Source organism: Arctopsyche grandis, chromosome 7, assembly GCF_051622035.1.
Source record: "Arctopsyche grandis isolate Sample6627 chromosome 7, ASM5162203v2, whole genome shotgun sequence".
Lineage (NCBI taxonomy): Eukaryota > Metazoa > Arthropoda > Insecta > Trichoptera > Hydropsychidae > Arctopsyche > Arctopsyche grandis.
Window position 1 is genome coordinate 17587263 of NC_135361.1, and position 27199 is coordinate 17614461.

General features: G+C 35.0%; 1 protein-coding gene and 1 long non-coding RNA gene across 3 annotated transcripts in view; one reads left to right on the top strand and one right to left on the bottom strand.

Annotated features, from left to right (window-relative positions):
* The window catches only part of ens (MAP7 domain containing protein ensconsin), a 138078-nt gene that overhangs the window by 22012 nt on the left and 88867 nt on the right, over positions 1–27199 (bottom strand). The window lies entirely within an intron of this gene.
* Positions 9934–14118, top strand: LOC143914646 (uncharacterized). Its single transcript, XR_013260839.1, has 2 exons — positions 9934–10267; positions 10350–14118. It is a non-coding gene; the product is annotated as an uncharacterized LOC143914646 (long non-coding RNA).

Genomic DNA, 27199 nt, shown 5'->3' on the forward strand with positions numbered 1-27199 from the left:
CATCAAGTACGAGATAATTCAACATTCACTACTAGACCACGCTACTGGTTATATATATATATAATGCAATAGACATCTATGGAAAAAATAGATATAAAGCAAATTTGCGAGAAATACATTTTAACATGTATGTGGATAGTATTGTTATGATAATCAACAAACTCGAGATACTAGAAACTGTGGGGAAGATACCGATTTTTTGGATCACATCACGTCACATCAATTAAGCTAGATAAATCAGAAAATTCGAGCAGAAGACAGTCGATTTGTGTTTAAATAAGCATCAAAATCTCGCCAGCAGCGTATTTGGCCGGGACTTGAACCCACGACTTCTCTACTGGTATGCAATAGGTTTTCTAGTGAGCCGCGCCGTGGATTATGAATTCAGCAGATCTACAGTTTGATTTCTAGTTCAGAACATGTATTTAATACGTATCTCAATGTAGATAAAAAGTTATTTTAATTAAAAACCAAACATAACTATATACAAACTGTACAAACATACATTTTCCAAACGAAACATATTTTAAATAATAAAAAAATAAATAGCAACATGAGAATAAACTCAGAATTGTACACAATTGAATTTAAGTATCCTAGATTAAACGTTTTGAAAAGTTTGGTCCTTAATGGAGAACAAAGGATGGTGAGATTGTATAAGCACACATTTGTAGATATACTTACAGATATGTGGTGGAATGCTTTATCAAAGAAATTAAGCATGTTCCTGTCTTGTGTTCAAATGGGTCTAAGATTAATGTCGTTGAGGTGTCAACTAAACCGAATTTCCACCAGGGTTAAATATTTTAAGACCACGTTAAGTGCTGTGTCACTTCAAATTGACGTTTACATAGACTTTGATTCTATGCCGACAAGCGTTCCCGTCTCGGCCAGACGAGACATCTCAGCGAACTTCGAAACTGTTTCATATTGCAGATATAATTTTACGGAAAATTTAAAACATCGGATAAAAAAAGGTTGAATTTTCTTTGAATGACGTACACGCTCAACGTTGAACAAATTGCATCGCTTGCAAAGAGCTGCCGTGCGTTACTGCAAAGGCCAAAAGTCAAGGACCACAGCTATTTACACACGTCAGTGTGTAATATGATAATATAAACAGAATATTTCCAAGCTCACAAAAATGCATCGCGAAAACACCGAAAATAGAATATACTGATTTATACACGCCAGTGGTAACAAATTCCGTACGCGTTCAATCATCTAAATTTGCCACGAACGGCCGGCAAAAAACAATACAAGGGTTGTCACAAGAGCGTTTTGTCGTTAGGGGTTGTATGGCTGCAACCGACCATACATTAATCAAAATGGAACAATGCTGTGACGAAACTTTTTGAAGATAGTCGAAAAAAAAAGCAATTCCGGAGAGCGGTGTAAATTGCCTTAATTTTAATAAGAAAATTCGTCGACATGTCGTTCACATGTCGACGATGAGTGATTATATTAAGTAAATAATAAAATGTGATTTATAATGTTTTTGAATAGCGTACTATAGTACAAAGGCTGACCGATGAAAATACGTAAATATTCTATGGAAAAAAATGGCTGTATGTACATACATAGCTATAATCCACATTTAAATGTATGACGATTTACGTATCAAATTTGGGAGAAAAGCGAGGAAAAACCGAGCCCCAGATCGTAACTTCGGCTCAATTTATTTAACGGCGATTGTGCAAACAGCCCTGAATGGTCTTAATCGATGCTGGTGACAAATTCTAGAGAGAGTTTTTAAGACTAAGTTTGTTTCTCAGTAAACGCAGAAAACTCTTATCGTCAGCCTTTCGAATTAACGGCACATAAATCTTAATGAGAAAATTCGTTGTATTAAAAGGACGCTTATAGGAATTGCTATCATAAATTGCTTTTTTTTTTAATTTGAAAGTGTCATCACTTTTTGAGCTGAAAGAGACAATTTTTCTTAGAAGTACGTACTTTTCAATAAAATTTAAATCTAAAAACATACAAATTGAGTTCGACATGCAAGGGAATTACGCTGTAGAAATGAATTTACACACCACAGGCTGTGGATGGGCATACCCCGAGTCGGTTATGGGCGAAAACACACTGAGTGGTACGTGGTACGTGTTTTTTTAGATACTTTTAAACATGCGATAAAAACGCAACATCTCTATACATGATACACAGTCCAAAAAATCATCCCCTGGAGTGTTTTCGGTGATATTTTATCCTTGCTTGACGGTGATTGATAACGGTGAATCCCATTTTTTAAGAAATGTAGGAGAAACTTGTGTGATCTCGATTGCATTATGGACACGCATACACGTGCGAATTACCAAACATATGCACTCCACCCGAATTCGGTTTGGGGAACCCCCACTGTGAAACGGTCACAGCGGTGAGCCAAAAAATGTAACGTCCCGTACCACTCAGTGTGTTTTCGCCCTATCATGCACGTGTATGTGTAAATGTCATATCCTTGTCAGGATGGTCGTTAAATATCATCAAAATATAGAGAGAAACGGCACAGGAGTTTATCATTGCGTTAAAAAAACTACAAAAAAGATGTAAATGTAATTTGAACATCGCCCATAAATATTATAATAAAAAAAATTGAACGAAGAAATAAATTTATAAACAGTTATTTGTACTTGAGGGGAAACGTGTTAAGATTAATTTATACTAGCACAGCACACACCTGAAACTGCACGTAAACAGCAATCCGAAAAATATTCTTTAGCAAATTTTATATAGACACTTTCATATGTTCCGTAATATGTTGAGTACAACCATAGTAACGAAAGAAATGTTATATTTTGACAATATTGACTCGACAATATGACTCAAGCAAGTAATATATGTATGTGTAAGCTGATTTTTCCTTATACTCGTCCAAAACAACATGAACGTGCCGAAATCGGACGGTGCTGTATAGTACGAATAGAAGTAGTCTTTTCCGTGCGATACGGTGCCGAGCTGTTGGCGTGCAGTGCTGGATTATATAAACAGACATTAATAGGCTAAAAATGACAATCGGAATATAAACAAAGGCGACTGAGAATATACACACACGGGAAGCGTCCATGATAGCAATACAACGCCGATAAGGATTTGAGGAAGAAAGCAGGGTGTGTGCCGAACTTCCCCTAAAGGTCAAGTTGTTCAATATATAGATTTCTGATGTGTGTGGTGGGTAAAAATATATAAGTATTGCTACATATAGCAATACTCTCTCTATTTGGAATAGTTGGGATTTTTCGAACAATCAAAAGCACTGATAAAAAGGATAAGTGAAATTTTCACACGTAGGGTATTTAAGCTTTCCACGTTCCGAATTCTTTATCGAATTCGGGATTTTCCGTTGTATTCAAATCAGTCGGTCGTCGGTTAGTTGTTATGCGAAACTCGCGACGCTTTGGAGGCGGATTAAAATATACGAGACTTAATGTGCTGGGTCAGAACGAAAATCATTGGGAATTTAATTAGAAGCAGAGCAAACAAAAGGTGGTGTTATATCGGTTATCCACACGCGGCTCGCCAACAATGGGCGTCGGGCCGATTAAGCGAATAATGAGTGAAATCCTAAAACAAAAGATCGTCCAGGCGCACAAAGCTGGACCCGGTGTGAAAAATCACCCACCCCTCTCCAGCTATAAATTAATGAAAAGTTGCACAGTCATAATGTACCAACACCTCGTTTAATATTTAAATTGTAAAAGCGTCGTAAATGTCCTATTAAAATTAACCTAGAAATTTCAAATATCCAGTGTTGCGATAACGCAAATGGTTTCCTTTTTGCATGGCGGATTTCCGCCTTAGACGGATTCAACCGCACGAAAGGAAATGCATTTGGAAATATTTATATTGCGAGAATTGAAATTCAAAGATATTGTCATTTTGATTTCAAGTTGTCATAGCTTCGGATTCAATTGAAGATCTTCAACAAAATATTAATTTGACATTCCCTATATTGCCCTCAAGAAATTGTTTAGCGAAATAATATTCATTTCAATTTGCACTAATCTGTCGAACTAAAATAGCAATGAGAAATAGGCATCACTGAATACATAACAAATATCTCAGCATTTACCTAATTTTCTTGCAAGTTCATCTTCTAGAATTTAAAGCACTTGATATTGGTCGCGACTCAATCTTCGGCAGTTTAAAATGCGAATAAAACTATTTGTTTTCAACTTTATTTATAAACTTGCTACGTTGCAATACGTAGTAAGTAGTAATTGGCGTTTGAAATATAATACATAATCAATATTGTATGTAACTTCAAATGCCAAAATTTTCATTATACAGCATATATGTAGTACTTCATCATTTACAGCCATTCGCCATCCACTGATGTTGTTGGTAACTCTCATCTATTTTATCCTACACATTTTCATTATTTCGTCTACCCACCTTTCTTGCACCCTTTTACTATTCTTTCGAGTACCATTCAAGCATCTATCTTTCGTTCTTCTAGCTACGTGACCATTGCCATTTTAATCTCTACTCTTTCCATTACATCAACTACCCTTATCATACTTCACACCTACATGTACCAATTTTATCTCGCGAAGGCGCTTTTTCTTCTACTGAAAGATATCAACATATGTATAAGCAAAAAAAAAAAAAAAAAAAACCGGAGTTGAGACTAATCATCTTTACTAAGTTTGATCCACTGAATTCGAATATGACAATGATAGTATTGCCTAAGCTAAAAGTAAGTATATCAATAGTCACATGTTTATCCTATTGATTGTGGGTTTTTATTGCTTTAAAATACTTATAATTACATATCTAGCGAATTTTTAAAGTCAAAAACATACATTTTTTCCTCAAGCTATTACTTATTCATTTGGCCAGTTTTATAGGTGCACGTATTTGCTCCCTATATATTTAAAAAAAAACTTTTAGAGGTCGAAACATTGAAGTAATTTGGAAATGTATTTCAGGATTGTATTTATATTTTCATGATAAAACTAGGTGCTAGCACTCGAATGTGCAGCCTTGAAAAATCCCATAGGAGTATTGCACTCGTATGAACAACACATAAACCAGCATTCCCAGACAATCCAACAGGTGTTGTGACAACATTATTCAGCCTGTGTAATCGGATAGAAATGCAGCAATGGCACTAAATAAAATGCGACGATTTTCGTGTCTGATTGCAGTTTTCTTCAGCGTTGTTGCAGCGTGAAGGGTTGCTTAGCGATCGAATTCACAAGCTAGAGGGCCGCATTGCGCATAATACTAGCCAAACATTATTCCTTGTCCGGCACATAAACACAACATTACAATTAATATTTATATAAGCACACACATACACAATAACGATATTCAGAATGCAACGTAGCGCACCACACAATGCATTATTTATACATGGCTACAAATAACACATTTGCAAATTCTTTTCGAACGAAACACACCAATTGGGGTGGGGATTTTCGCTGCAATATCTGCCTGAACCATTCGCCGAGGTAGTGTATTTTTGAAAAAAGACAAATCCTTTTCACATAATTCACGTTAAGTGCATTATATGCAGTAATGTGTTCAGTTCGCACTCAGCCGTAACAAAAGCCGACACGAATGACAGTGTGCGCCTTTGAAATTCGAAATTCATGCTAACAACTATATTGAAGCGTTTGCTGGCACATTTATCTGATTAATCTGCAGCTCGTTACATCTGGACATTGTAAAAACGTAAAGAAAATAACTTCAGGACATTCTGTTTAGCTAAATGTGCTTTCTGTCAGTGAATACACCCCTAGAACATGAATCTATAGGCCATGAAGATCATACTTACAGTGGCTAAAAAATAGTAGATTCAATATGTACGTAGATATGTATATTTCTGAATGATGGCCTTTACGCGTTGCCTCTGAGCGACACCCATGTTATTAAACTTGTACATATATAAATTTGAAATCATATTCAAATAGTGGTGACAGTGGGTAGGATGTTTTGCCAATTTGATGAGGAACCGTTTCAACATTGAAATCAGGTGAATATGTAAAGTCTGATAGGAAATGATCGACTTGGAGTCACAAATATACAAGTCTGGCCAGCATATTACAGAAATATTTGTGAATAAATCATTTTTCAGTCGAGGTCAACCAAGGGCTTGAACCCGGGAACTTCTCGGTGGTTAGCATTAGCGTAACCAACGAGCTATACTGCTGGGTATATATTTCGAGTCGAGACGTTTGAGGCGTTCTGAGGGTCTTGGAAAGAGAATGAAATTACAATAAATGATTAATCAATCGAAAGTGTTTTAGAGTGCATTCAAGACTGGTAAAAGCATGTGATAAATTAGGAGGGCTTCAGACGCGCCATGGGGGACCGATACCGTTGCCAAATTCATAAATGGAAGCCGGGGGATGGAAAAAGGAGAAGAATCCAGAGAAAAAACAAACAGTAGGGACAATAAGAGCATCCGTCGGAAAACAGAAGAGTACAAATTTTGCAGAATGGACGACTGGAAATGCGGCCTAAACAACCGGAACAAATTTTCTTGTTGCCATACAATCGCATTTCAATACTTTGAATTCGTCTTTTCATTTACAAAGACTTCATTCGAGTAGCGCAATAATGATAAACCGCAATCGACGGAATGTTGGGTTTCTCAATGGAATGCTCAGTTTTCAAACTTAAATAAAGCTCGAAAGATTAATCGATTATTCTGGAAGGTATTCGAATATGACTATACATATGTACATAATAACTACTGGAAATATTTTTAGCATCCACTATTAGAAATTACTCATCTGATTTTAAATACAACACCTATAAAAATCTACTTTCTATCACTTTGTCATCGATTTAAGCGATTTTGTCAGAATTATTATGGTTTCCAGTAATTACCACTATGGTTGTTAGTATGGCCAATTAACAAAGCAGCATAGATACATCTATGGATACATTTTCGGAGCATTTTTTTAAATATAAATCGGCAAATTTTGAGATGCTGAAAAACTCGAAAATTTGCGAGACATTTATTTGCAGCATTTTTATACAAATCAGCGAAATTTGAGATGCTGAAAACTCGAAAATTGGTTTCCAATTTGTTGGAACCGTTTCAATGAAAATCAGATAAATTGGCAAACTCTGATAGGAAACGATCGACCTGGAGTCACAAACCAAGGTTTGGCTAGTAGCAGACAGTGGGATTCGAACCCATGACCACTATGTTCGAAAACATATACATATGCTAACCACGAATCTGGTTATTGCAATGTCAATTCAAACCAGCCAAAACTTATTGGATCATCTCACGTTTTCTTTTTTGGATACGGGTTAGTATTGCATACGAAATATCACTCAATAAAACATTGGCATCTTATATTCTTTCTACTTATTACTGTGTCTGCTCTAGTTCTAGAAACTAAAAGCATTAAATTTTATGAAGGTTAAGTATCTTCCTCTCAAGACATTAAGCTACAAGGAAGAGACAGACAACGTAGTGGTATCATTAGTTGAACAATATCAAAAATTGTGCTCGCGCACACATGTGTGTGCGAAATGGAAAGCGGAAAATTCGTTCGTGAAAATTTAACGGCGTCGTTGTCGAAAAAAAGGGAACTTTTGTATTCGAAGTCGGCGATTTATGAAGGCGAAATTCCTCGGAAAATATTCATGATAGCGCCTCGACGCAAATGGATGAGCGGTCGGAAGACCTGGGAAAACTATGCGAACACACATTTCCCGTGCCGACTATAAAAACTTAGGTGCGTTAAACTAACGAATTGCTACGTTCGATTATAATAAATATCACGACGGTTCAAAAGCGAACCACTTCCGGAAAGAGAAAAAGAAAGTGCACGTCGACAACATACAACGAGCGCGGAACGAATGGGGTTGTATACGGATCGGTGGCGAGAAAGGGCGAATTTCCTCGACTTTAAATGAAAATAGAAAACCATAATGGCGGTTAATCCCAAAGGAGCGAGTCAAGCAGAATAGATAGCGTGGGGGAAAAATGAAGAAAATTGAGCGCCAAATTTTCTTCCTACATAATACGATCTGCGTTCTCAAATGATACATATGCACATATTTTTATATAAAAAGTGCCAATAAATGGAGTTAATTTAACGTTTTAATTCACATACATTTAAGAATATAGCGGTGACGTAAATTTATTAAAAAACTAATGAATATTCCTATTATAATTTGACATTGAAGTGAGCATTGTTCATAGTGGAGTTTCTTTTAACCAATAAGTCAATATTTATTATACAAGATTCAGATTCTGGCAAATCTTTAATCTGATCGTACGATGTGCATATATTGGTTGACCCTTCTGATCCTTTACGAAGCTCACTAAGCTTTGATTTAAATTGTAATTCCAGTGGCTAAGTCAACGGCAGTTCTATCTTCATTTCAATTAAGTATTTGGTACGATAGTGGCTACATTAAATCTATCTATTATTGAATATATATAGTGATATTCTTTGGAAAATGGACACTTGTGCGTATATTTTTACTTGAAACATTCTTTCAATGAACGATACTAAACTTTGTAAAACTGTTCCCTCTGACCTTGTGGGCGACGTATGGTATTCGAGTTTTTCCCGATAGCAACAATAAAAACTTTTGTTACAATGATTCCAAACCGAAATATTTATATGCCGAGACCATTATGGCTTTAATTTGTCTTTTTTTGTACGATTATTGCTCGAAAATAAGTATAATTAGACGCGTCACAATGAACGAACTGGTGAAGTTAGACGCAAATCCAGGATTTGTTTTGTCATGGATAATATTTAGAATTATTTTACTTTATTTTTTTATTGGATCGATTAATTTGTTAAAATAATATTTCATATTGAATTACGATCTTCATACAGTAAATAAACACATGAAAATCATTCGATTACAATCTACTTGCTTCTCTAAATGATCTAAATACAAATTATGTAATGATTTATAGTTATTCTAAATATGTTATTTTTTCAATAATTTAACTGAACGACTTTTAAAATACATAATAGAATTGTTTGGGCAGAGCGAAACCGCTCAAAGTTTCATCGATGCCTTAAAATACAGCCAACCCTAATATAAAACAACTCGCTAGATCTGTTCCGCAAGAAAATGACAAAGATAAAAAAATAAGAAAAGGAAAAATAATGAAATTGTAAGAAATCATAATACAAAATATAGCTTTTTTCAAAATATGACTAGTTTATAGGAGGGTTTACAGTACATTGAATAGAATAGAAACGTTTCATATTCATATGTGTATACACACATACAAACGTGATCAGAAAGGGCAAAACGTTTAAAAAGAAAGGGGAGTAAAAGCTAACTAAAGATAGCATTTTCAGTAAGTTTAATGAGTGACATCTGGATTGAAAGTCCCTTTTTAAATCACTATGCATCGTAAACAAACACGATGTGTTTTTAATAAAACTTCATCCAAAGACCGTCAACCCAGCAGCGTGTGTTTTTAAATCCTCCAAACTACATAGAGAAAAAATATTATTTTAATGATTTTTGTAGTTTCAAACTTCCATTCATAGATATCATACCAGCTTATCTTTATCCATAATAATGATACGCAGAAAATATTCTCAAATTTAAAATTTCATTCAATGTAACACAGTGATCTATAAGATAGATATCGTTCATTGCGTGAAAATTTATTGAAATGTATATAAATTTAATACAAAATTGAATACAGAAATCACCGCAGTTTGGGAAATACAGATGCGATAATTTATACGGTCTATAGCTGTATTCCAAATTTCAATTTAATTGATAGAAAGGTTTAAAAGTTATGTTTAATTTACAAAACCTCCGCTACTTTGCAAAAAATACGTATTCTCATAGAGTTTTCGGAAAATTCAGGCGGTTCATGAGGAGTTAAAACAGCTGGACAGCTTTGTGTTTACGTCTGTTATGACATACGTTCCCCCACCACTAATTGAAATAAGGGGAATTGCTCACGAACGCAGAATCAGACACTCGAAGGTGGTCCCCAGTGACACATTTATACACTAGAGGTGCTCTTCATAGACACATCTATGAAGATACGTTTGTCCGATGATAAGGAGCGGACCTCTTGACGTGCAGCTCGAATCACCGAGAAAGCATAGAGCCGTCGGCAGTTCACCTCACTGGGCAAATTCAGGAAAGTTATACATTCATTAAAATAAATGATATACAAAGAGAGAAGAAAGACATTTCAATCAACTCCACACACTCCTGAATATGGTCCGTCGAACTACAAACTCCAACAACAGCATTGATACAAATAATATTGTCCATGTAAACCAATCTTATGGATGCAATGGTGGAATTTTCATAAATAAAATAAAAATCAAATAGAATAGTTCAAAAATCGTCATCATCAGCAAATTAGCAATTTTTTTAAGGTAACCTTCGGTGTCATCTGTGAGATTCCTGCCATCCCTGCAATATACGATGGCAGCGCAGGCCCTTCGCAGAGTCTCGCGGCACAACTCGGAGAACATGTCACCAGAAGCACATCATTGAAGACACCATGGCCGGCTGGACCTTGTCTCGACCACCAGCCATCACCATCCCCATCTTCGTCCCGTCGAGGCTCAACCCTCCCAGGACGCCACATGACGTGGCGACCCCATCACCATCAACATTCCAATTTCTTTTTCACTTTCATAGTAACACAAACTTATTAGCATGCTCGAGCGATCCTCGATACGACCGTGTCCATTATGATACGCAATATATAATTTTATTGTCTGTATTGCACTATTAGCGGCACATCATACGGTCTGCAACAAACGGGCTCATTGAATTAAAATTTCGGGTGGGCTCCAATGCCGATATAATAAGTCACAGGTCCAACGCTTTTGCCGGATTGGTTCGGCCAACTTTCTAACGGCAGCGGCGATGATGTATTATAGTAAACCACGCGAGGTGAAATTTGCACGCACGACAAAAATCTGCGACAATCGAATGCAGGATAAGTTTATCGTCGGCTGCGTTTGTATTTCTATACACGATAAATAAATACGCGATAGCGTCGCTCGCACGATTAATTATGCAGATGAAAACAGGGAAAATTGAGTTTGGAAAAGTTTCCTAATATTACATATAGTAAGACGTTACAGATTATATTTGAATTATTAACCTACAGGCGGCTGCGGTGTTGCAGCACCCTTGGGAGAAATTTATATCATACTTGAGCATAATTAGACTATTAAAAAAGAAAAAGTTTATACCTACGACTTTTAATTTGTAGTTTAAAAGGCGATTAATGTTAACTCCTTTCAAAGAAAATAACAGTGCGTATAAATTAAGTACGTTAAATTTCAATACAATTACTTATTGATCGATTGTACCTCATGCATTTATTCAAGATAAACTTTTTATTTAAAAATTACAATTTTATATAATTTAGCCATTTTAAAAATTGATAATATATTCAATTAAAAAACTATTTTTAAACGATCCCTGTTCATCAAATTTAATTGGATGACTAATTTTAATCGTTCTATTGGTTTTTTTTAATAGAACAGTGATGTGCGGTTGTTCTTGAGCGATATTCATGAACAACCGTCTCGTTCTCCGACGAAAGGGTCTCTTAGACTGTATTCGTTGGGGGGGGGGGGGGGGGGGGGTGGCCTCATGTTGAGGGCTTTAAGGGTCAAATTCCATGACCTTTAAAGCGGGCTTAGTAATCGTTCTATTATAATATTCAAATGAAATTATAGCGCCCGTTTAGCAACCTGTCATGAACAGTGTTTATGTATAGTAAAATATGTCAAGATTTCAGAGCATTGTTTACATTAAAAAATAATTTACTTGTTTATCGAGATGTGCCGGAAAAATTGCACGTTGCTTAAATTTTCTCATTATGTACTATGCAAAAATAAAATCATCGATTCTTAAAAGCTCAAAGAAATCTTCACAATTGCTGATAAAGTCTCTACAGCGAAGACTTGTTTGTGTTTATCGTACGTAAACATTTCAATTAATTCCGCTCGGAATGAATCGCAGCACAACATAACGAGCACAGTACTAGAAATACTTCCAAGAGATTAAGCAAACAGCGCAATTAAAATGAAACACTCCCGTAATGATAAAATTACTTTATGACCCGAAAGCGATTATCTCGCAGTAAACGACACTTAACAAAATTTACCTACACACATTACTAAGCAGATGAATGAATACGAGGCGATATGTTTATGCAGTTAGTAGGGTAAGGTTATGCGCGCGGCACGCCACTGATCAAAGAGCGCGCGCTCGCGCGAGTGTGTGTGTGTATGTCCGGGAAGTGTGTATAGGGGTTGGTGAGGGTGTGTGTAGGGCGGGGGCGCAGGGGCGTGCGTCCCGTAGCGCTGTGGGCCCCCGACTGCTCGCGGCGGGGATCGATCAGCTGAGCGCCGCCGCCCCCGCCGCCTCCGCCCCCGGAAGTGCGCCCCAACAGTTACGACGCGATCAGGACTTCCCCCCCGACCGGTTCTAGGGTTTCCTTCCCTGGTTTTGGGGTCACTAATTCATTCAAATCAGGTACGTGCACCGAGAATCGCCAACCTTGAACTTGGGAGATAAAATTGAATTTCGCTTCCGGATTTCGAAAGTGGTGATAACGCGATGTATGAAGTGGTTTCAATAAGATATATTTTATATGTTTTAAGTGTATATTATATCTGCTGTTATATTTAAAAGTGCCGGAAGTCCGATTTTCAATTCGACAAACACTATTTTTGTTTGACTTAATTTACAAATTGTTATCACTTTTAATTCGATACGAATAGAATCTCGGAAAAGTAGAATAAGCGTATTACAGGCCACCAGTATTTTTAAATATTGTTAAAAGTAAAACATTATATTCAATGTTTTGTGAAATCTATCTCGAGATGAAGAAAAGGGGCTTAAACCATTTTCAAATACATACATATGTATGTATATGGGTCATTGTAGAAATGTATTAGTATCATCAATTAATATGTAGGGTGCACTGAGACTAAAAAATTGGTTCCTTTTCAAGTGCCGTTGTGAGATAAAAATATTATGATTAAGTTAAAATTAAGCAATGAGTGTATGAAGAAATTACCTTCCGGGTTTAGAAAAGGTAATGAGATATAGTGGGTTCGTTAGTTAAGAAGAGGAAATAAAGAGACGTATAAAATAAGGAGTGCATTTCGGCGAATGGACGCCGTTTTTAAATAAAAAAGTTTGTAAAAATGCCACTTGCCACTTGATTTTCGATCAATATGTCGTCATTGAACTTCATGATGTTATACAATGTACTCAAAGAAGTATTTAACGATGTATGATTGGCATAACGAGGAGAGATATAGAAAACGGAATACGGTTAGAAGTATGATAGGTGTAGTAGATGTAAAGGAGATATTAAAGAAAATTGAAATGACAATTTGCTGGTCACGTAGCTATAGGAATGGATGAAAGGTAGACAAAAGAAGTGCTGGAATGGTACTCGATAGAATGTAAAAGGATGAAAAGAAGTTGCATGGACGAAATAAGTAAAATATGTGGGTGAGAGTTGCCCAAAAGAGAGATGAATGGAAGCGTGTTGGAGAGGTATCATCCAGCAGTGGATGGGAAATGGCTGTACATAAATGATGATGATGATGATTAGGAAACAAACGTATACATTGAATAGTACTATTGGTAAAAATCAATTAGTACTACCCAAATATGCATTTTGGGTAGTACTGATTGGGATTTGAAAGTGAGGAATTACGATTCTTTTACAATTGCGAATCGTAAGATAAAATCCGCCGTCGTGAGATAAAAATAGAGAACTGAAAGCAATTGTAAGAAGGAAATGAGAACTAAATTAGACGTTTTGTTTCATTTCAGTTTCAAGAGGGTTGAAATATCGATTGATTCTATGATAATTTGGTTACTGTCTATCAGTCGAGTTCTTTTAAAGACATGGGTCTGAAGCCTGGTAAATTATTGAACCGTTTCTTTCAAATGCCAAATAAAATTACCAGAGAGAAGCCTGATATCTATGTATATTTCAGTATTTTTCCCCAATTACTAACAATAATGGTTGTATGTAAATATGCAATTTTAAGAATAATATTTGCATATGTATGAAGGTACATATGTGCATAAAAAGGACATCAAAAGTTGATAATATAATACCAATAGCGAAATATAATATGAAAAATAAATCTAGTGAAACAAGATTGCATTTTTATTCGGAATAGAGTTCGATTCAGTGTGTAAATCGAATCTCGTTTGATATTAAAACCATTTCAAACCATATAAGCGATAAATATAATTTAAAAATTTATAATACATATACAAACATATGAGTTATTCAACACAGAATCGTGCAAAGGCGACAAAAAAAAAGTGTAGCTATTCTTGAATGAAACTTCTGGTTCGGTCATAAACGTTTAGTATTCGCCAAGTATCCGGATTTCCGTATGAAAAAGGTATGCAAATGATTTTCACGCGCTTTCCACCCTATTCCAGAGATACGTCGGCCATAGTGAAAAAGCAATGTATCCCACGGAAATGAATAATGCAAAAAAAGTAACATAACGATAGCGACTGGTTCTCCTGTGCTGTTCTGGATGCGATGCGGTGGGTGGGAGCTTTTCAGCGACACACAGGGTCGAATTAGGCCGTTAAGGCTTTCCGCGGAATATTTTACGACCGGGAAAGCGGGGTGTCAGTTTATAGTGAACCGTTCACGAGCAGACTGGGGCAATATGAAATCTTGGGACATGCGAATGGGCTAGAACACACCTCTTATATGTCGAGAAGACGTACATACTACATATACACTTATAGAATGTGCTCAAAGTGTGCGAATTAAGCATCTCGTCGACGATATATTATTTTATGTATCGCGGCCACTGACACGAGCCTCCATTATTCAAACGAGCGAAAGAAAGAAATAAAAGTTTCTTTTTTTTCATCGAGGGAAAATGTTCGTTTCATCAATCATTTTCCGGAGAGCACTATCGCTGCTGAAGAAGCCGTGAGCTTTCACGTTTGCACGAGTTTTACTAATTAATGAGACGCCGTAATCAAGAGATTTTTATCGTACATCTTAAATTCTTAATATGAATTCGTTTTTTTTACATAATTTCATTGTTTATATACAAGAGGAATAGAAATAAATTAATCTTGTCTAATATTTATGTACATATATGCAGCCAGCAGCGTAGCTCAGTGGTTGCGTTAACGCTAATCACCGAGAGGTTCTCGGGATCAACCTTGGGTTGATCTTGATTGAAGAGAATTTATTCGGAGTATTTATACAGTGCTGTTGGTTAGACTTGGATATTTATGACTCCATATCAATCATTTCCTTTCAGAGTTTGTCAATTTACCAGATTTCGTCGTTGAACGGTTCCTCATCAAATAGACAAAACCATCCAACCCACTGTATCACCACATTGATTTAAAAATTTTACAATCCATAAATGTATAGGTTTGGATCGGGGTTTAAGCCCGCGCAATCTTTTGGAAATCGCTGCCGTAATAGCATAATGGTAAAATATTATATAAATTAAAAAAATAATATGTTCATAGCTGAGTTGTTAGCTTATAATGCCTACTAAGATGTCATGGGTTCGATGTCACCATTGTTACTGGCCAGACTTTAGATATATGTATGTATATATGTAAGTATGTAACTAAAGGTCCACTGTTTCCTATCAAAGTTTGCCAATTATTTGATTTCATTGTCGAAACGTTTCCTACTAAATTGACCACCTACCCTCATATCACTATTATTTGAATTTAATTTCAAATTTATAATAATATTATAAATTTATATATGTACATATTGTAATCATGCACAAAGTTGACCATATAAGTCGTTTTGAGGCAATCCAATAATGACACCATGGTAAAAATAAATAGATATTCTTTTGACTTAAAACGGTTTCTCATAACTGATATAAAATATTAAGCAAATTCTACCCCCCTCCCTCCCACATTTCTAAAACTTTAAACTCTATTAAACATAATCGTATTATTCGCCCGCCAAATGTAAAGCAAGCATTAGAAGGAATAATGTAGATGTAAAGCTTTCGAGAGTGAGTGCCATTTTAGTACCTCATTTAAATATGAATTTAATTCTGTATTAATTGGTTTCAGAGATAATAAAAATCGGCATTAACATCCAGTTAGATTGGTGGTATTATGTAGTAGCAATTCGTTGTGGATTTTCTTCGCCCGGGTGTATAAAAATTGAATCTCAAATAAATGTGCAGTGGGTGGTTATATTGGGCACAAGTCCATTTAGACGTAAAACTCCGAGTTTTAGTACCCTTATATAAACTTCATTGGCTGAGACTCAAAAGTGTCTGTGCGCACCACTCAATATGCCTTTTGAAGAGACGAGAGTTTGTACTTACAGACATACAAGCAGATGTTAGTTACCGGTATAAATACTCCAAAGCCCTCAGACGACCATGGAAATTTCAGATGGAAGCTGCTGTAAGCGTTCAGAAATTCTCACGTCAAAATAAAAGCGAACAAACAAAAATAAAGGATGTGATATGTATGTAAAAGCGGAATGTATTGAATTTGATAAGTATTTGTCGAATTTGACGGGGCAAATGTGCGGTGCGTTTGGCTGTTAAAAGGGATAAACGAGAGACGTTGGCTGTGTCGAGGGTATTCGTTTGGAATTCAATATCCACCACGGATGAAAGGAACATCGCAGACGTGTACGGATAATATCCAGCGTGGGTAAATTACACGAATTAAAAATAGCCTAAATTGTACGTGTAGGATCGATTTAAGAAAAAAGATTAATTAACTAGATAACAAGACTCCAAATTGAGTGTTATTGGATAATTAAAGTGTACTCGTAAGTCAAAGACAATTTAGAAACACATGCCAAATTGCCCGGTTGTCGCGTTTGCCGAATTAATAGCATTCTCTCGTGTGAAAATTTATAGGTTACTCTCTCTCTCACTGGGGGTGTAAAGGAATTTCTCGACTCGTTTTCTCGCGAAATTATTAACGGATCTTCGGATAATTTAATGCGAAAATATGCCCTCACGCCCGGGGAAGTTTTCAATTTCTCCAGAAATGAAAGTTTTCAATTTAAGTCGCTAAAAATAGGTCAGCCGAGAGGTTCGCGCGATAAAATTTCATTAAAAACGTACGGAAAAGATGATGCCGCTTAATTCGGTCAATTGCCACCGAGATTTTATATTCGAATAAAATTCAACCCTTTTTATTTGGATATTTTTAATTAGAATAAATGCTGAACTCTTCGTACATTTCAGAAATCGAAATTCAAAACATAAAATTTTTGCTTCTGTAAAGTTTGGAAGTAGGAATGACTGTAATCGTTTACCATTTTTCTAGCTGTAATTTATTTATTTATTTAACATAATTGGGAGCGGCGGCAAAGCCGATAGACCCAAGGGGTTCGATTTATACATATAATATCAATACATATTTTTAATTTAATGAGAAAAAAGTACTACTAATATTTCAAAACATTTACCTGAATACTTAATTTAAAATGTACCATAAGGGGCAGGTTCTATTGGAAAATCTCGAATATCTAGACCGAAAAATTTAATGTTTCACCAAGTTTATTTAAAAAAATTTATTATATATGTATATGATATAAATAACTACGGCGTAGAATTCAATACCGAAGGCGGCAATGTTACAGCTATCGAAGATTTGAAAAAGCAGTGACTACAAACGTCGCCAAGATCCGTTTCATTGGTTTATTTTTTTAAAATCTGTCTATATGGAGCCGAGACGTGGACAATGACGGTTTGGCGTTTTTGAGATGTGGTGTTGGAGGTGGATGCTAACAATCTCATGGACCGATATGCGTACGAATGTCTTGAGGAAATCCATATTATGGATAGACTAGACAGCCTGTCTCTCCCCGACAGTGATCTCCCTGAGACGCATTCTTCAGTTCTTCAGTCATATAGCAACAAAGAGGAGAGGAGAGAATGGAAAAGTTGGTTGTGGTCGGTGGCGTGGAGGGAAGAAGAGGAAGAGGTAGATCCCCGACACGCTGGACCGACCAAATACCAGCAACGGTAGGCTCTTCTATAGTGACAACCTTCTGTGTGGCCGAATGTAGACAAATGGAACAAATTTATCACAAAAATTTATGATCACGATCCTCAGGAATGGAGCAAACGACTGCATATATGTACATACATATATAAATAAATAAATAAATATGATTTGAGTAATAAATCTCATACGTAATATTCCATATATGTATAACAACAGTCGAATAATTTCCATTGTGAAAATCTACGTCTTATTTTTTTTTAGAAATAAATGAAGAATCTTAAATAAATTAACTTTCACTCGATATAAATACATACGTAATGATTTGCATATACATTTCAGTTGAATACGAAATGCGACATCTGCTTGCAATCAATCAGTTACTTACCTGCAAAGAGAAAAAAATATAATTAGTAATCGCATATGAATATTGAAACAGTAGTATGAACAAGAAAATAACGCAAATGAATTGTATCGAATAAAATGTAAATTTAATTAATTGTAAGATTCGTGCGGGAAACAAGCAATTGCCTTTTACCTTATGGGAAACTTGAACGATGATGAATGAATGAGGAGTTTGTGTGAAAGTGCGCGTTGAGAAAAACGCGAACATGCGAAAAATACACACGAAATAATAAAATAGTTATACATATGTACACAGTGCCAAAGCTGTCATACACGATGTCGTATTGTACGTACAATCTATTTCGGGGATTAGGTAGGTTTAAACACGAGCATCGGGTGGGGTGGCTGGTAGGGGAGGTGATAAAGACGATTCAAATCTGGCTGTTGACGATCCGAATCCGGGGATGGTGGATGTCGCACATCTGGGACAGGTTGGGATTTCAATGACAAAAGGACTATCGGGGCTGACGACGAGATTAATGGATGCAGAGTGTCTTATTGCTGAAAACGGGCTGCGAGGTGAGATAAATTGGAATGCGTGAGACTCGATTACAATTCGGTATATATCAAGAAACTATGGTAGCGAATTGACAGAATGAAATTTCGACAATTAAAGGCTTTGTACTTGGATCGCAAGTAAATATTTGAATGTAAGCGCTTAGCATCGTTATTGTGTTAGATCGAGCGATTCAGAATTAGCACAATCCTGAATATACTATGATTATTGTTCTGTATAATATCTAACATATACATATATACGAATAATTTTAGCAAAAGCAAGACAGTGATTTCTAGTAGGTATGTATGTATATGTCAATATAATTTTGAAAAACTATATATGTATAATATCTTGTTAACACTGAGCAACAAAAAACCAATCCTTATAGACGTAGTGGAATATAAAACTGGCCCAATCAATACAATGTGTAAAAAAAAAAAATATTTCTGACTTTTAAAATTAGCTAGATAATTAATTATAAGTATTTTAAAGCAATAAAAAATAACAATCTATAGGAAAAATATATTACTATTGATTCCAATACTGACTTTGGGCACAGCAATACTAATTATAGATTTTGATTAGAAGACTTTAAACGCTCATATCTCATAGACCAGTAGAAACCAACAAAAATCATTGTCACATTCGATTTCAGGGTCAAATGATTAGTCTCCGCTCTGGTAATTATTTTTGTTTGCTCGGTGTAATATAAAGTTTGTGAAATTTTTTATTAAACGACCGGTATTGAGTTAAATGGTAACCATGATAGATTCGTGCTATCAATGATAGTGATTTGAAATATATGTTAGATAGTTTTAAATATAAATTATCAGAATTCGGATATATTTATGTATAATAAATGTCAATCTGTAAATTTATGTATACTTTCTATATAATACAATATATATATATATATATATATATATATATATATATATATATATATATATATATATATATATATATATTGTATTTTATATGTATCTTCTTTATAATAAATAACACTGTCAAGCAAACTTCGAATTTCACCTGCCTTTGATGATATCGGAAAAATATATGTCAATACGAGATATACGCGATTTTTTTGCAAACATTCGAACGACACACGAAAAGAGAAAGCAATTAGTTTATATTTATTTACCTACGTATAAATATTCTTGTCGAATTGCTTTTAGCGTCGTCCACAAACAAGCCGATACACAACCATACGAAAAAATTGACATTTTATTTTTATCGCACGATGAAAAACATATAGGATTAGCGATTTGGTGAAAAATCGACCGCCTTTTATCTGTCGAATCAATAGCGGAGAAAAAGATCAAAGCCATCGCCTACAATTACACGGGAAAATTCCAGCGAACCCATTTTTGTTATCGTTTCATTTCATTGAACGCGAAACGTCAAGAAAAATCCCTCCGGAGGACATCAATCAAACTTTGAGTGATATTGATTGGATAGAAACCGGTACGCGGTGTCTTGTTCAAAGTCGATTATATTCGCTGTTCCGTTCCGTTGTAAACAGAAACGAATCAAAACGCATACAAATATGTACACAATTAATTGCAGTCCGAATATGAGAATGTGATTAACGTCACAATGAGTCATTAGTATGATTGTGACAACCACATTAATTGATTTGAATTGCAAATACGATAATTTGATCATATGTAAATCATTCATAAAGTTTCAGTGGCATTGGATTTTTTACACTTGGAATAAAATTCGTATGTTAAAAAGTAACGGCGATTTGATCACAGACAGTCACTGATTTTAAACAAAACATTAATTGTACTACATCCAATTATAAATCTAATATATAATTTTGAAATAGACTTTGTATGTAAGTTTGTATCTTTGCTTGAGAATTCCATAAACAATACAAAGTTTCTAAGGCGAAAATTCGATTGGTTGAATATTATATTTTTTTTGATTCAAATAAATTTAATTAAAAAAAAAATGAATATTTACTAATAGATTCGCCATGTTTAAGCTGTTTATGTTACAAATACTAAGCGAAGCCGGGTAAAACAACTAGTAATACGTATGCATCACGTTTGCATGTACATATAAGATTTAAGAAATATGCAATTTAAAAGGGGAGTTTTTGCCCCATTCTGCACCTGTTATGTTACAGTCGAAGTGTATTTTCAGTTGTAATTTATTCCCACTGGCGTTTTAGATCATTCATATTCGAATACAATTCAACTAGTAAATTATATATGTATCTACAAGGGCAAATGCACTTTCAACATTGTGTGCCAGTTTTTATACAATAGTTGAGTTTTGATAGCTCTGATGTTTTTACGAATGATTTAGAATTCAATAATGCGTTAATATTTGATAGGTATTACGAATAAAGGTAATGAGTACCGTATTACAACAAATTTAAGAATGTGTTAAAAAAACGTGACTTTCCAATTCAATTTACTAGTCGAGTGACGTTTTCACGAAAATCTAGACTTTCCGTCTAACCTAGTACCAACTTATAGTTGAACTGTATTTTCAGTTGTAATATATTTTGACCAGTTGGAATCTAATTCGCTATATAAAAAAACTTACGTGGGTTAGACGGAATATATTCCAACTATTCAAAATATATTACAATTGAAAATACACTTCAACTACATATAACGGTAGTTGGTACCAGGTTAGATGGGATATATTCCAATCCGTAAAAATATATTACAACTGGAACATAAACTTCAACTGTAACATATACAATGCACTAATGATGTGAATTTTTTAAATATATTTTTGATATTAAAATTTGTTCAAGTAGTACACAAATGAAGGTGTGTGTGGCAGATTTATAAATACAAGGAAAAGCTGTTACGAGAGAGGCGCCGGTGAAGTATGGCTAAAGTAAAAATACTGTAATCTTATAACGTACGTCTTCTCGCCCTACGAAGAGAGACGTACATACATAATTAAAGAAGTCCAAAACAAAGTCGATACGAAGAAACATAGCCAGGCGTTGAAGTTTTACTATAATATAATTTAAATAATTCGCCGATGAGAGCCGCCTTCGTAAATTATTCTAGCAGAGTGAAAAATGTACAAAGTTTGCGAATGTGTGGACATGAAGGGCCCCGCAGCTTGATGGACGAAAGTGAACGTATTTTTTTTCTTCATTATGCAAAAGGGAAAACTTTCTATGAAGGGCTTAAAGAGCGTATAAAATTGGCGGTTTAATATACGCTTTGTTATAAATGACGATCGCAGTTGTTAGAAATGCAAAAACTTTCACATTCGAAAATTGTTCATCACTATTATTAAGTGCGAATTAAAAATACAAACAGTAATTAAATCGAAGTGATGATTGAATTAATAACACGTGGAGAGAAATTTTCACTTGCGAGCGAACGTTGATACAAATTCAGGATTAAAATACGTATCAAATCTTATATGTAATACTGTTACAGTGATGCATATGTAGTGAAACGTAAAATTTCTACGAGCTTCAATGTTGAAACTTTCAAACAAATTTAATTCGCAGTGTGTTCCAAACGTATTATAAATTAATTTGTATCAGAGACGGGGACTGAGCAGCGAAACAATGTTATGATAAATATATAAATGCGAGTCAGAGGTGAGAACTTTATCCCTTTAATAAGATAATAGGGATTTCAAAGATAATCCAATTTTGTTTTAAATTTGAATCAATAATATTATTTTCAATTTTATTTCAAAATTTTCAGTTGTTAACGTGTAATATTTTCAACTCAGTGGTCACGGGTTTATTATGTCTCTATGATACTGTATATAAATATATTTTTTTATCGATGTTTGTAATATACATAAAATAATTATGTACAATGTTTGACCATAAATTTAAAAATAAAAATGGTATTCCTGTATAAATAAACCTGACTTGAGACGTAAATACGTGAGAATTGTTTTTGGATAGTCCAGTCAAATGTGTTTTAAAGTTGGAACGTTTAACTGATTATTTGAACCATAAAGTTTAAAGGTTCGTTTATACCATTAAAGCTCAAGCCAGCAATTGCACGTAAGCAGCAGTATGAAGCATATACAATATGGATATATACAATGAAGCATATTCTTCAGTACAACAGAAGCATATATGGATGAATTCGTATTTGTTTTAATACACATATACCAGTATCTTCACAGGTTACCCCAATATGACACAGTGGCCAGAAAATACATAAAAAATATTTTGTATAAACATACACACAAGAAAAATAAAAGATGTAAGGTTATAAAGATTATTATTTCTATCATATGTAAAAAAATTCAGTCCGATTTAGTTAGTGGTTTAGGAGATAATTGAATTCAAAAACTTTAAAATTTCAAAAATCTGAAATAAATTTACGTCGTGTCGATAAAAATTTCAGTAACCGATACTAAGTTTCAGTTTGATAATCCACAAAATACACAGACACACATTTTTTCTAAATCATGAAAACGTGATCAGTGATCGATTCTGAGTTCGAATCAGTCAAAATCTCGAGTTCGAATTTTCGCATGATCACAAAACTTCATCTATTGTTACTACGTACATAGATAAAGTAAAAATACTAAAATTACAATAAAATTAAACATTAAAAAATATAATGTTCCGTAATGTGTACGTGACGCATGACGTGACGTCATACTAACGAATGTGCTGAACGTTATATTGTGACAATATTGATTGGACGATACGACGCAAGCGATTTTGCACCATATCGGCACCGTAAGCCGATTTTGCATTCGTCCAAAACAAGTATGAACGTACCGAAATCAGACGGTGCTGTATAGTATGTATAGAATAAGTCTTTTCCGTGCAGTGTCGAGCCGAGCTGTTGACGTGCAGTGTAGGATAATATTAACGGACCTGAAACCGTTAGTTAAAGCGTTTGTCAATTTCTTAAACAATGATATTTCACTCTCATAATAATTGGAAAAGTAATCCCGATTCTATTTATGTTCAATTTTTTTAAATACACAAAAAACGTTTACGATATATATCATTTTAAACTTTTTTAATCTAATTAATTCGCATACCGAAAATTTTCTTTTCAGCTTTTGTTCCAAGAGCAAACAATAAACTTTTGCGCATGCTGATGAGGATTTAAATTACGTCGTATTCGTTCCCCTTTTTTTGGTCCTTTTTGTCGGTCAAAGGAACTAGGGTGGGTTCGCTTATCGAATAGCGTTAACCCTTTACGGGGCACAAGCGTCACAAATCAGAAGGCTGAAAGCGAAGTAAATGGGGTTTCTTTTACGCATTCATTACGAAAACGCTAACGAAATATCAATAGCCGGTCTCGTTAATACACTGCGACTTTCAATGGAACTCACGATTGTAAATTAAGCCAGTTCAGAATTTTTATGTTCACCTTGTACAAATGTACATTTTATAAATATTTGCAAAGCTGCCTATAATATGTTATGGTAAACGTTCACACATTCCAACATGTGAACAAAGATAATAAGCAAAGGTGTTGTGGACGTGTAAATTAATAACAACAATGGAGGCAAACCGGAGAAGGCGGGCGGGTAAACCATTGTTTAAACTGGCGAGACACAAAAGAAGGGTTGAAATCGAGATATTCGTCGCATGGCGAGTAAGTAGTTCTGGGTAACCTTCGCAAGGTAGACGTATCGCTGTATCAAACCACTCAGATGATGACATCACCTGTTTTGCTATATATGGTGTTGCAATACTCACACTTGCAGGTGCTCTTACTGAGAGACCGTGGTTCACAATTTTCCCGCGTGTGTCATCACAGATCTTTTGTACTTTTGAACCAGACGTTTTCAACTTCTTTTAACAAAACAAACTTTAATCGATATGAAAAAACTCAGTAGCAAGTATATAGTACTCTTGAAGATTGTATTCCGGAAAAAAGAATCAAGGAGTGCAGTTGGAAGACACAAATCGATTAGGAAAGTGTACTTGAGATGTATCTAACAAAACCACATGGGAAAGAAAGCATTTTAACCAATTAAATTTAGATCCAAACGTAAAAGCTATCTTTCAGATATGGCACTAAATTAAAGGCATAAAATTGAGATTGCCTGAGATTGAGTATGGATCGTCACGACTGTTTCCGCAAAAGTCAAATGATAATTGTGTGTGTGGGCAGCTGTTGTACAATTCCGAGAGATACTATTCTACGTAGGAGATGAGTGGAATCGTTCGGTCCAGTGCTCCGGTTGTAACTTTGATATCAGCTCTTCAACACATAAACGGGATAGTTTTTATGGCGGCGTAAAAACTGGATCACTGAGCTTAATAAGATATACATAAATGTATAATAATATTTTTTTTGATAGACTGACATCAAAGACATATTGTAGCGGCAGGTTAGTAAATGTTTGCTAACGACGTTGTTTGGTAGGAAAAAACCGCGTAGGTTGATCTTGACGAAACAACGCACGTTGAGCAACGCCGTGGAACAACGCCTAGTACACAAAAACTCACACCGACAACTTCGATCAGGTGGTTCGTTGCCATTTTTGGTCAATCGACTGTTGTCACACATAATACGAGTATTCGAATCATTGAATTTAACGTTGATTTCTATATAAAAATTGCATACGCCTAGGAACTAATTTCTTACAATACATCAAGCATAGCTTGGCTTTCAATTTGGCTATGGCTATTTTTGCGTTCATTCGTGAGTCTACACAATTTTGAGATTCTCCAAAATATCAATAGCGTATAATAACATAATTGAATAGAGCAGGAATGATGTTTTTTAATTACAACATGCAGTTAGCTGGCCTGCCTCCATACAATATAAGATTTTGTATGAAGTCGAGTAATGACCGTAATGAATAAATGAAATAATGTTTATAAAGCAAATTTAATAAACCTTTATAGACAAAAGTATTGTAGTCGTCTTCAAGTGATATTGTTCAGTCGTTGGATATCAGTGATGTTTATCCAACTTTAAATTTTAAGAAGCAGGTTGTAAATGAGTTTTAACCGAAGATAGACTAGTTCGAATGAGAAGAAATTTTTGACAACTTCATGTTAAGGGCGAAAACACAGAGTGGTATGGGACGTCACGTCCCTGGCTTGTAAACAGTGAGTGTTCAGTGACCGTAAACAGTGGTTGTTTCCAAACCGAATTCGGGTGTAGTTGCACGTGCAGAATGCACATGTTTGGGAGATCGCATGTGTATGCATATCCATATACTACCGACAAGTTTCTCCCACATTTCTTCAAATATGGGATTGACCGTTATCAATCATTGTCAAACAAGGATAAATACAAGAATAAAATATATCACCGAAAACACTCCAGGGGGCGATTTTTGGGATTGTGTACCATATATATAGATTAGGGATACAGCGTTTTTTTCGCATGTTCAAAAGTCTCTTAAAAAAAAAACACGTATCACTCAGTGTGTTTTCGACCTATATAATGTGAATAACTGTTCAACTATGTAACCTGTGAAGTTAAGAAGGGGCGGCGAGCAGGCGCTTCTGATAGCCAGTTGTCATCACGTCGATCTGACAGATGATTCCAATATAATTTGTAATGATTTCATTGATGATTAAATTCCTTTAGCTTCGTGTCGGACATATTTGCTTACTTTGATGAGAGCTAACCCCCGTATGTCGGTAAAATATCAAAACGATCGGAAGAGTGAAAGTAGTTTAAAATTATCTCACAAATTTCGGAGGGTTAGAAATTTCCCCAAAATAATAAAACCGTGTAAAAATGAAAGTTAGTGGAAGCGCTACAATCCTGAATTTGGTGATGATAGTTTATTAATTTATATACATAGATATTACTCATAGATATGATATTGATTCCCTCTGTAGTCGCCTTTGATGAAAACCTGTTTGGTAGTTTTATTTTATTTTTTACATATTTTGTATGAATAAACAGTCGAAACAAATGTGTAGATAATATACAACACCTTTGACATTTACTTGCAAATAAAATGGTGTTGTGACAAAAGTATACAGAATTGCGTGAACATTTTTCAACATTGAAACTATTTTGAATATGTGAATAGCTCAACTAAAACCCGGAAGTTGGTTTAGTAATCACGCCTATTGTGCTCAGAAGGGTCGTTGAATTTGGACTCACAATTCAAGCGTAAAATTTTTCACACAATGTCCAAACTTTTGATTGGAAACATCAACGTCTCAAAAAATCGAGACGCGCCACTAATTAATTGCAAGTATCGAAATAAAATGATAGTAAAAAGAAGGAAAGCGGTGTGAAAAAAGCGGTAATTGTTCACGACGAACCGGAAGCGATCGTCAGAGGTGGTCTTGTGTTAATTTCGTCCCATTTATGAAATCACAAACACAAAACGCGAACGAAGAACGCGTGTCTCGAAATAATTATCGTCGTTCACGGG